The following is a 12,883-nucleotide window of genomic DNA, read 5'->3' on the forward strand; positions in this document are numbered from 1 at the left end:
GTCCATCTTTTTAACCAAAAGTTATTTAGCAGAGTGATACTGGATGTGTTCTGTCCTAATTAGAATTGATTGATTGACAATGAATTTTGATTTTTGGAAATTGCCTTTGTTTTTTTTAGAATTGTATTTAATTTTACTGGAAGTCTGTTTTGGTTGCTAAATAATTATTTTCTATTTTGAAATGTATTGTTCTTATTATCATTTGTTTTGACTTTTAAATTGTCGTTGAGATCTTTATTATCTTTTTTTGCGTTGACTGGATGGGATTTGCACTTCAGGGCCACCGTACTTTTCGGAGCATTACTAATATTTTGAGCAATAGTGGTTTTCTTTAAACCCGATTTTTGTTTTGTCTTGAGTTTTTTTTTTTTTTCTCACAGTTGAATCATCTCAGAAATAAATGTGTCCCTCTTAGTTTGCTTAAAAACAACCAAACTTGGGTTATTTTTATCTTTGGAGTTTCTAGTCTGTGGTTTGATGTAATAAAACAATAAATAATAAATTCTTTAAAAAATTAGCACAACACAGGGTTGACACTTTTAATGTAGGTATCCTGGTTTACAGCAGGAATCCAACAATTCAGTTTCTATTCGATTTGGTTCAATGGGGGTTTCAGATCAGAATTATGGCATCATTAGTGAACTGTAACATAAGACTGTGCTGAGATTTAAAAACAAGTTCTGAAGTATTCTGAAGTCAAATTGGATAAGAGGAATCCCTTCATACTCAAAACTTGTTTATTTTAACAGGAATACACATTTAACACAGAGTTAGGCACATATTTTAACCCCTAGTAGCCTAATGTCTTTTGAAGCTTTTATACTGATTTATTATTTGCTCTAATAATGAATTTGTTAAACAGGTGCTTTTGTGGCAATGCTTGATATCCATCTTTTTAGTGCAGTCCAAGCTTCTTTTTTTAAAGGTATTTGTATAATATTGCACAATATTTACACAATGAACCTAAAACGGTCTAAAAAACGCATTTTCTAGTGGTAAGTTTAGTCTAACTTGGAAGGAAAATACAGAAAAGTTTATATTAAACTGTTTTTAATGTTAAATACCATAAGTTAAAAGACAAAATAACAATAAAAAATATGTATGTATATTTTTAAAAAGTTGAAAAATGTCTATAAAAAAAAAACAAGGAAAGCACCAGTAAACTATAAAGAAGAATTCATTCCAAGCATCGCATTTATATCTCATTACTTTTGTTTTGTTTGCTTTAAACCAAAAAAATTGAAAGCTAAAAATGTTTTGAAACCTATTCATCAAATTTCAAATGAAAACGGTTCATTCCTTTGTGGTTCTAAACAGGCGAAGTGATTGGCAAACGCACCGGTGAATGCAGCGGCTATTCCTTATTTTAGAAGTTCTGTTTTGCTTCCCCTGATTTGCAGCAACAACCATACAAGAATAAAAAAGTCTTTATCCAAAAATAAGCACATTTTTTCACTTCATAAACAATCCTCAGAGCAGATCAACAAAGAGAAATAATTATTATCATGTATCTAAATAACTGACCAAACCAGTAGAATTGATTGGCAATTGTGCAGATGCACAGTCAGTGCACCGTTCCATGACTGTGCATCTGCAGCGTGGGTACAACCTCACAGGAAGCATCACAGATCATATAAGATTTGTTTAGCAGGCGTGTGGAATTATGTCTGAGCCCCTTTATGAATGCAAGCAGCTTTTAAGAAGCATGTCAGGGCAACCATATGTCCAGATCGGAACACTTCTGCTTTATAATAAAAAAAGAGGGAGGAGCATCTGATCAAGGCACTGTTATCTTTAATCAGATTGTCACCTTTTCCCAAAAAATTTAATTGGACAAAATATATATTTAATAAAATAATTGCCAGATAAAAAAAACAAGTGTTCACTGCAGTTATTTTTGGAATCTCCAACAAATGTGTAAATAAATATTAGTTGCATTTGGTTGTAACTTTTTACAATGCCAGTAGTGTATTCTAAAAAAATGTCATGACAACAAATGTGTTTTGGAAAATGGCTATAGTATTCATGAATAGAAAATGCTGAAAGAAAAACAATGATTTGTTAATTTAACAGGTAACCCCTTTTATACAGAAAACTATGGCGTAAAATATTGGATTTTCTTTGTTTATCGTTACAACAGAATAATTAGGTGGAAAAATTATATACTTTTTTATGTGATTACATGACTTTGAATCAAGTTAATAATGGCCAATTTCCAAAATCAACTTAAAATTCTGCTCAAAAAAAGTACGTTTTACAAATATCTCTAACCCTTGTGCTATCCTAGGCACTTTAGCATTGGGAGTTGGGTCATATAGACCCACTAGACAGTGCTCTGAACCTTTTTTCTTCCATGATTTGTGATCTTCACTGGTGTCCATGGATTACATGAAATCTTTCCACCTTTATCCATCTTTGTCATGGTAGGGAGAACACGTCAATGTAAGGGTGGGGTCATCTAATATAGCACAAGGGTTAAAAAAGTCTTTAGGCTTTAATTGCATCAAAGTTCAATAGACAACAAATAAGTAACTATTTAAAATCTATTGTTTGTTGAATTCAGTGAACAACTGTCTGACAATGTAAAGAAATAACTAAGTAACTGTGTATTTAAGAATAAGTGATCAAATGTCTGTTGGGTCAGTCTGAATGTGTTTTCTTTTGTGTATGGTGCTTTTACTTAAACATGTAGCTTTGTCACATATCTAAAGCTTTCGCCTCAACAGAGATCATCTCTGAGAGTCTGTTCTTTGCTGAAGGGAGTCAATTCAATTCAAGTTTATTATTTAGCCCAATATTACAGCAATAGTCGTGTCAATGAGCTTCATTCCCTCCAAGGTTATATATGGACAGTAAATTCTTTTTTTTTTAATAGTCCTTGATTTTGAGGCTGTTTTGAACACAGGGAGCTGCTATAATGAGTTGTTCTTTCTGAGGAATATAAACAGCATAAATGTTCATTTCACTGGTGATTAAGTGACTGCGTAATGAATCCCTGCTGATCTGCTAGACAGCCAGAAATCCCCTTAGTTCAAAAACAAGGTAATTTCTGTGGGATCAATAAAGTTTTATTCTATTTTATTCTATATTCTATTCTATAAAAATCAAAGGCTTATCGTGTTTGTTTATTTTTTTTTTTTTGCAATAAACTGTATAAAGTGTCCACTTTCTGATCACTTTTTTTTCCAGGATTTCACTCTTTTCTTTGTCCTAATCTGATTTATCAGCTAAAATCGGATCAAATGTGCGCAATTATAAATGTAATGTTTATTATGAAAATAAAAAATCGAATTATTAACTTTACTGTCATAACAAAACACACACACACACAAAAAAAACAATTTAGCTAAGCACAGAAATCTACATATTTTATTGAAAGCAAGTCTAAAATGTCAGGAGGTTTATGAACGGGTCTCATTTCACATCAGCTCCAAAGGAAATATGCAAATTTCATTTTGTGAGCATTCATGGATTTGTCATATTTCTCTCACTTCAATAGTAATCCTAAATGTGAAAACGAAGGCGCTTCTGATTTTCCTTATCATTTTAACAGAGAGGATTTTTTTATTATTATTATTCTGACATTTTTAGACATTTCTGGTCAAGCTCAATCTAACTTCATAAATAGGTTTGTTTTTACCAAGAGTGTGTGACTGCTTATGCTTAGCTTGTGCGTTGGTTGTGAAGCCAGTCCCCTCCTGCCTGTAGATTGGCACTCTTCTGCCATCTACAGGCACACACTCTCATCTTTTGGTTTCCCTCCATCACTGTCCCTGTTGCTAATCACTTTGGCATCAACCAAATATGCACTGCACTGCCTCTGACTCTGGCTGGGAGCTTTCATATTGATGTCTTTATGCCTTCATGTTCCCCTCACATTTGTCATAAAACTCTTTTTTCAAGAGGTTGTACTAAGCAGGCTTCTTTTAAAACTCATTTAGCTGTTAAGGAGGTTAATATCCAGATGGAGATGGAGGGGACGTGAAACAAGAGGAGGGAGTTGCAGGAACAGAAGGAGCCGAAAATAATAAAAAAAAAAAAAAAAAAAAAAGGACTGGTTGCGGAAACACACATTGGAAACCCAGAGAAAAAAGGATATTGATTCAGAAGGAAAGACGGGGACTCAAAGAGGCAAAACAATGCTGTAAAGCCAAAGAGGAACGAGCTATAAACAAGGAAAAGAGGGAGGAAAAGTGGAGAGGTGTAAGGTAAAAAAAAAAGATGAAAAGAAACGTGAAAAAGATTAAAGGAAACACAGAGTGAGACTAGAGGGTGTGTGAGGAAGGAGTGGGAGGTATAAGGTGCATTCATGTTAGAGAATTACTGATGGAGAGTGAAAGCAAAGGAGAAGGTGGGAGACGTGTTTGTGGCTCCAAAAGAAAAATTATAAATATGGGTGTAAAAAGCATTAGAGCAGATAAAAAGGAAGAGAAAATGTCTTTTCCCACTTTTTCAAATTCTTAGCAGCTGGCCCAAAAAAAGTGAACATAGTCTATTGGCAGATGTAATATATTGCAGCTTGTCCCAGAAACCCAGGAACCTAAAATTCACATAACAGTCTCTGCTCATGCAGCTGAATGTTAAGTTTTTCTCCAGAAGCGTTTATATCTCCAGCAAGCAGAGGCATCAATGTCTCAGTCAGTGACAGAGACACACCTGTCAATTCTCCCTGATTTATCCATCCAGGAATGCCTTGTATAGAACGGTTTTCAATGATTGCAACAGGAACCTATTTATTTGGACCCATTACCTTGCAGTTGTTGTGAACACAGCAATCGGTTTATTTTTGGTGATGATTAGAAAAGATATACCCAGTTGTATTGGAAGCAGAAAAGCTCAGAACAGCTTAAATCAATCTGCCTTTTCATCTCCGTTTGCGATCCTTGTTGTGGTAATATTGGATGTTATAATAGGAACATGTCAAATCCTTTAGCAGCGCTAGTGCAGATATTATGATCTGTATTGTGTTTATCATGACTTAATTATCCTGAGGGAGCACGGCATTTTTCATAGTTTAATGACCCAACTTAAGGTAGATTTCTGCAGCAGCATCTGGCACAAAGGAGGAATTATAGTTAAATTCAGCCATTTTGAATCTAAGCTTACAATAAAGCCACTAATAACATAAACACATTTGAAGGACCCACTCCAATAAAAAAAAAATTAGGTTTTTGGTGTTTTTAACATGTTCTTTAGGGATTTTTTTAATGATGGAGGACAAATATTAGACTGAAATATTTAAGCGTAATTGTCTTAGTATTTCTTTATTCAAATCATTGATGGATGATGGGCTCTGGTGCATCCACTGGCAGACAAATAGATCCATGTACTGTATGTCTTCATTTTCCTCGTCTGGGCTGGAGTTTGGCTCAAAGCTGTACGGCCGGATAGCAGGATTAGGAGACGTCAAATATGAAGGTATGATGCTAAGTGTTTATGACATAGAGATTGTCGGGAAAACAGTAAGAAGCAATGTGCATAAAGTCAAATGATGTTTTGTCTGCATTCATCCAACCACATTTCAATGAGTTGGTGTCTTGTATTTGTGGTTTTATGGCATTGTTTAAACTTGCAAAACCTGAGGTTCATTCTCACATGTTACTTTTGCAATCAAGTGGACTGCACTCTTCGTCGCTGCTGTTTTTATTTTTGTTTTTTCATTGTAGCTAGTTCTGTGTAAGTTCTGGCTTTGTAGTTCCCAATGCTGTTGCATTCTAATGAAACCTTTAGCTGCTCTCCTGCAGCTCCTCATTTAACCAGATTCAAATGTTAAAATCAAACCCTACAGTTTCTTCACCTTCAGAAACTTGTTTTTGTTTCCTACCATGAGACGAATCACTCTCCTGGTGCCTTTTCGCACCATGCTTAAGGGATAAGAACTGTGATGGGTAAACTGTGCAGTCATCACTTTTGAAATTGACAAAGCACTAATTCAAAGCAGTTTTTTTTCCCCTATATCAAACAATACAGAATTTCAATCCATGAAACTTTATCTTATTCAAGCAAAACATTGCAGATTAAGGTTTGAATGTTTTTGTAAACAGTAAGAAACTGAATTGTTGTTAATGTTTAAGATAAAAAAAAATTACAAATACATGAGAGCAAGACCAAATGTAACAATCTATTAAAGCTTTTGGAATTTTAAATAGTGTAGTTGTGGATATGTGTTCCTTGCATTAGGTGCTTTCTTAGCTGTGTGCGAGAACCTTTTGGTTCCTCCCCCACAGTCGTTTTCTTGATGCTCAAGAAGGTATTGGATTCTATATTTAGACTTTTGGTTATGGCCCAACAGTGGATGGAGCTTATAATCTCTCATTGTTAAGGTTGAAACTCCTTCACTTTACCAGTGACTATGGGACAAAGGGGTAAAGTTTTGTGCAAAAGGGACTTTTGTCAACTTAAACTAATCAACTATCTTACATCCAAATTGCTTCCCTATCCCTAAAGCTTCTCCCTATACCCCTCCAATGGGAGAAATTTGGAATAAACTATAGTCTTTAAACTATAGTCGCCTGTCATCTAAGTTAGTACATTGCTGCCAGCGCTTGCAAAATACACAACACTGATTTTAAATCTTTAAAAAGTCATGCAAAAAACCAAACAGTTACATTTAAATGTAAATTTCTGTGCTTCAGACCACACCCATGTGAAGATCTGCATCATGCACCCAATACTGGCAGAGGGATAACCAGCCCTAAGTCACTATGGTTCCTCCTTAAAAAACACTTTTGGACACAACTACAGCTTCAAATGTCCCTATAATTGGAGCAACAGGGAACCCATTTAGAATCAGCCTTAGATTGGACCAATTTTACTCAGTTGAACCAAGTTAACCATTATCTGAGAGATTCATTCAGAATTAACATTATTCTATGTTAGTGTAATACACATAAAAAATATCAGATTAAATATTTAAAAATACTTTCTATAATTTTATGTTAGTTTAAATCAATGCTAGTTTTGAGATCTTAACCACCTAATTTGTCATTAGCATACGCGTTCGCTTTTTTTAAACAAATTCTTGCCACGCCACATTGTTTCATGTGTTTTTGTCCAATATTCTCTAAATATTTCTCTATACTTGGTGTCTAATGTTGCAAAAACCAGATTAAAAAAAAGAGTTATGCAGTTGGTTGTGTCATATAAATAACATTTGCCACAGGATGTGGCAATGACTGTCCGCTGTGAAAGGTTTGATCCATGCATGTTTGAAAATGGGGGTACCCTCAAGGAAAACAGCTTCTCTTGAGAAACTGCAGGAAAGCATTATCCTCACAACAAGGCGGTAAGCATTCATGATGGAAAAAAAAATGGAAGTACTTGTTACACAAAGGGAAAAAAATAATCTTAGTTTATCCTCCCTTTTTTCCATTATTTTCTACTCTCATCAGTGGAAGATCAAAGTAGCAGTAATAATCCTCAATGTTAGAGGGTAGGAAAGGTGCTTCCATCACATTAAGTCATTCCTATTTTTGCAAACCCTATCCACATGGACCCACAAACATTTGTGCCCACACACTCAACATACTTTATTTGCTCATCACCACCTGTCTGTGTATTAGCACTGTTGTTTGTGGGGCGCTGATGGAGAAGGATAGACTGTGTGAAAAGAAAGAAGAGTGTCTGTCAGACTGTTCATAGGAAAATAGGTTAATGTGCAACAATCTAGAGGAGTATGGACTTTACATCTGGCTAAAAGTAAAACAGAAGCATTTGCAAACAAAGTAAACTCAAATGCACACCTGGTTACGACTCTCATTGGTCCCACAAAAGGGAAGAAAATATCTAGTGTTGAGCCCAAGTCACCAGTGCCCTGACGGGTGGAGACTGGCTGTCTGCACGAGAAAATGTGTCAAATACCAAAGTCATTGACTGGTTGGTCATCCCATAGAGCAGGGCTGACTCAAGTGATTCCACATCCCAAATCATTGAACACACCTGATTTAGGTCGTCAGCATCAAGCGGTGCAGGTAGAGCTGGAAAACAAGCCAGGTCATGGCTCTTGAGGACCAGGGATGGCCAGCCCTGCTGTAGAGCAAAAACGTTCATGCACATTTTTTCTGCTGCGCATGATAGTTCATATCATCAAATGAGTAAAATGTGGATGCATTTGAAATCATGAAAGTTCTTAAATTCAAACAAGTTGTCTGTTTTCACAAATTAAAAAATTAAAAAATAAAATTTGTTTGGAGGGAGACTGGCTGATGCTTCAAAGTCTCACAACAATGTAACTAATTGTCAGTTCCAGCCCCGCGTCCTTAATGTGGCGGGCCAACTGACAGAAAAGATACATGTCAGTAATATCACATCCGGCTCCCTGCTACTTTCCCAGCTGTTGTTGCTCTGTTGTGGCTGCACTTGTAACAGTTTTTTTCAGCAGACAGCCACAGTGCACCAAAAGGAAACCATACTGCGTTTTAACTTTGACTAAACATTGATCAGCCTGCTCTTTGGTAAATTTTACAATCGCTGTTTTAAGGACTATGGATATGTTAGAATTGACAGATCATTGAAGCCAACACTAAACTAGTATGAAAACTATCAAGAGCTTTATTCATTTAAGTTTTGTTCATTTTGATCAATTTTCTGGATGACCATAAGCCAAGTGTTTTTCGTTGAACATTTTTGTTTATACTGTTGTCCATTGTGGACCGTTTGGTTAGTATTGTTGGAGGACGCCAAAACGGCCAGAGGCCTTTTGACTTGCATTCCTCTTATTGACACTCATTTTGAGAATTTGTTTGTTGTGCAACAATTGAAATTTTTAGCTGAGACAACACTTTGAATGATGTACGTTTGGATATTGGAGTTACTGAACGTGTTTGTTTGCTATTGAATCATAAATAAATGGATAAATAAGAAAGTTCACTTTTGTAAAGACTCCACTTGAAACGGTTTAAATTAAAAAGGTCTATGAAAGTGTTTTGATTTGTCTTCCATTGCATAAAACACAACTATGGAGATGTATTTAACAACTAACCAGCTGGAAAAGGTTTTGATTTGTCTCTTTGTGATCATTTTTAGGTCAGGTTTTTTTCACCCTCTTGATTTCTTTTTAAAATCGATGACATTTCATGACGGTGAGCTACCCAACCTCAAACGAATGAAGAACTTAATCAAGCATCATTCTCAACAAAGCCCTTCGAAAGAGGCCCTGGACAATGATCTGGAGTTGGCTATTTGTATCCCCTTTTATTTTCTGTCAATGCTTTTTTTATTTTATTTGTGTCAATGCACACAATTGATAATTGGCGTGTACTTATATAGTGCTTTGTGACCTTCTTGGAAGGCTCAGGGTGCTTTACAGTCACAGACCCACACATTCACACACTGATGGTACCTCTGCATCCGAACTCTGGTGACAGCCTATATCCGACAACAATGTGGGGTTTTGTGTATTGCCCAAGGACACTTTGACACATAAGTGGGCAAGGCTGGAACCAAACCTGCAGTGTTACGATCAGAGGTTGGCCGCTCTACCTCTGCCCAATGGCCGCCCCAATTGTTTTCTTGTCATCCACATCAGATCAGAATTTTGAAACTGTCATACTTCGTTTTTAATTCACAAAATAAATTTAGGCTGCCGAATGTTTGATGTTTGCCTGACATACCTTTTTCTGGCTAAAAACACAATAACACATTTTTAGTAAAACGACAAATTGAAAAGCCTTTTGTGCTCTGGGCTCAATCTCAATCAGCCTGAAGCTGCCTTCAGGAATATCACAGCAATTGCAAGTGTATCTTGGTTTGGATGATTGCAAAGTGGAAGACATTAAAAGAAGAGTAAAATGCGCACTGCCAAAATAAAAAAAGACCTGGAAGGGTATCTTTTTGCAAATGTAGCAATAAGTATGTAGAAGTAGTCACAGTAATTCATCAATTTGCACTGGTTAGCTGGCAAAGAAACATTGAAACATTTTTTCCTACATGCTGTAAATGCAATTGGGACTGAGCATCCAGAGAGGAGTTCTGAGAGAACACCACTCCCTTCTTGGGCAGTAAAATTATTCATTTGGCTGCCAGCTCATCAGAAGAAAAAGGTCAGTTGGCCAAAGAGTGTGATCAGGGCATTCTGATTTTCCTGTATTTCCCTGAAAGGTTTAGCTTGTGGCATATACGTTTTTTTTTTGTTTTTTTCTTCTTCCATTCTGTTCCTGACAAGGATGGCAAATGTTCTTTCTAAGGTCAGACAATGTTTGCTGTCCATTTTTTCCCCCTGGAGGAGAAGCTGTATGATGAACAGAGAAGGCAGGGGTCAGGCATTAGGAGCTGGTGGGCTGGAGAGGTTAGGTAAGCATTGGTTCAGCATCATTCCATCATACGCAGCTTGGACCATGCAGCATAGTTTGACTGAGGAGTCTTTTATTGAAAAATGGTAGTCAATCTATCTATCTATCTATCTATCTATCTATCTATCTATCTATCTATCTATCTATCTATCTATCTATCTATCTATCTATCTATCTATCTATCTATCTATCTATCTATCTATCTACATAGTCTTATGAATTATTATTACATAACATTGTTTATGTACTGACAATTCAAAAACTACACAGTAAGAGTACACAAATATTTGTGAGAAGATACTTTTGTATTAACAGATGAGGCTTTTTTTTTTCTAAGGCACTGCTGGCTCCATGAGCGGCATTCCAGAAGGGCGTACTACAGGAAAAGACTGCTGCCTTGGTGGGGTTGGATCCATCGGGCGGGAACTGCGAAGGCTTGCGGGGGGATCCGGCCCTCCAGTGTGCTGGAGTGGTATTTTGCCGGGTGTTTGAAATGCCGTGGGGCAGGTAGCGACTTTCTGATGTGAGACAGAATTTGAGCTCAGTGTATTTTTGATTTTTTGATTTGATTTGAAATGGTTTATTTCAAGCAATGAAATAGGAATAATAGTCAAAACAATACAATCATCAGTTATACATTCATACAAGAACTAATCAAACTTAGGATAATTATACATTTTAATAAATATTGCTTGTAAGGGAGTGGAAGGAAGCAAACATGTAAAATCCCACCCCTGTTCTACCGTAACCATTTTATTACATGATTTATCATTATCTGGTTCCAAACCTTTATCAGACAGAATTAAGAATCCTTAGGTATCAATAAAGCACATGACAAAGATGAATTGCTTAAATTATTTTGTAAAAAATAACTTTTAGAAATCAACATGGGAAATGAAGATCAGTTATCCAAAATATATGCAAATTATGTTACTTATAAAAGTCCATCCATCCATCTATCTTCCTCCGTTTATCCGGGACCGGGTCGCGGGGGCAGCAGACTGAGCAGAGATGTCCAGACTTCCCTCACCCCAGCCACTTCCTCCAGCTCCTCTGGGGGGACCCCGAGGCGTTCCCAGGCCAGCCGAGAGACGTAGTCTCTCAAGCGTGTCCTGGGTCTTCCCCGGGGCCTCCGCCCAGTGGGACATGCCCGGAACACCTCTCCAGGGAGGCGTCCAAGGGGCATCCGGACTAGATGCCCGAGCCACCTCAGCTGGCTCCTTTCGATGTGGAGGAGAAGCGGTTCTACTCCGAGCTCCCCGCGGGTGACCGAGCTTCTCACCCCATCTCTAAGGGAGCGCCCCGCCACCCTACGGAGGAAGCTCATGTCAGCCGCTTGTATTCGGGACCTCGTTCTTTCGGTCATGACCCATAGCTCATGACCATAGGTGAGTACTGGAACGTAGATCGACCGGTAAATTGAGAGCTTTGCTTTTCGGCTCAGCTCTCTCTTCACCACGACGGACCGATAGAGCGATCGCATAACTACGGACGCCGCTCCGATCCGCCTGTCAATCTCATGCTCCGATCTGCCCTCACTCGTAAACAAGACCCCAAGGTATTTAAACTCCTCCACCTGGGGCAAGGACATCCACCCACCGAGAGATGGCAAGCTACCTTTCTCCGGTCATCTCCGGTTATAAAAGTCATTGATATGAATAAAAACTAATACTATATCAGTAAAACAGACATCAAAAGTTAAAAATATGTGCAAAATTATGTTACATTAGGAAAAATCATGAATCAACTTATCAATTTTTTTGGAGCAAGTGAGGTAATATCCTTAAAAGTCAATCAATTTAACCATTTTCAATAATTGATTAATCATTTGTATTATTATTATTTTCTTTTTTAAAAAGCATGTGCAGTGACGTTTGTATCAGAGGATGTTCGATTGGCCGTTCTGCATGTCAATCAAGTCCCGTACTTCTCTGTGAGGATTTTGATTCGCTGACAGATTTTTTAGATATATACAGTATATATACATATATTTTTTGGTTGTTTATCTTTGCTGATCTGCGATCTCCCCCTCCTCTTTGAGGATCAACCGGTCGATTGCGATCAACGTAAAGAGCCCCCCTGATCTGCAGTATTTGTGTTACAGAAAAATGTGCATGAAATAAGTCTATTATCTTAGGGGCTTAGGCTCTTGTCCGATGACGTCACGGATGAATAAACCCCAGAGCCTAAATCAGGGCTGGGCAAACTTTTTGACCCATGGGCCGTGGTGTAGTGGTAGGGCGGTCGACCTCCAATCGAAATATTGCGGGTTTGATTCCCGCCTTGCCCGCCCATGTGTCAAAGTGTCCTTGGGCAAGACACCAAACCCTACCTTGCCTCCGGTGGAAGGATTGCCCCAGTGTTCGGCAGTGGAACCGCCACCAGCGTGTGAATGTGTGTTTTAATGGGTGAATGGGTTTGTGACTGTAAAGCGCCTCTGGCCTTCGAAGAAGGTAGAAAAGCGCTATACATAAGTATAAACCATTTACCATACATCAAAGGGTTCTAAATTTTGATAGAAGGGCCAGACTAGAAGCAGATACCCCAAACTTTTTCTTGTGAGGGACACATAACCTTTTCATTGATTGATTCAT

At 37.5% G+C, this 12,883-nt stretch overlaps 1 protein-coding gene across 3 annotated transcripts in view; it reads left to right on the plus strand.

Annotated features, from left to right (window-relative positions):
• The window catches only part of LOC110015877, a 755,614-nt gene that overhangs the window by 712,021 nt on the left and 30,710 nt on the right, over positions 1 to 12,883 (plus strand). The window lies entirely within an intron of this gene.

The sequence above is a fragment of the Oryzias latipes genome, chromosome 11 (assembly GCF_002234675.1).
Source record: "Oryzias latipes chromosome 11, ASM223467v1".
Lineage (NCBI taxonomy): Eukaryota > Metazoa > Chordata > Actinopteri > Beloniformes > Adrianichthyidae > Oryzias > Oryzias latipes.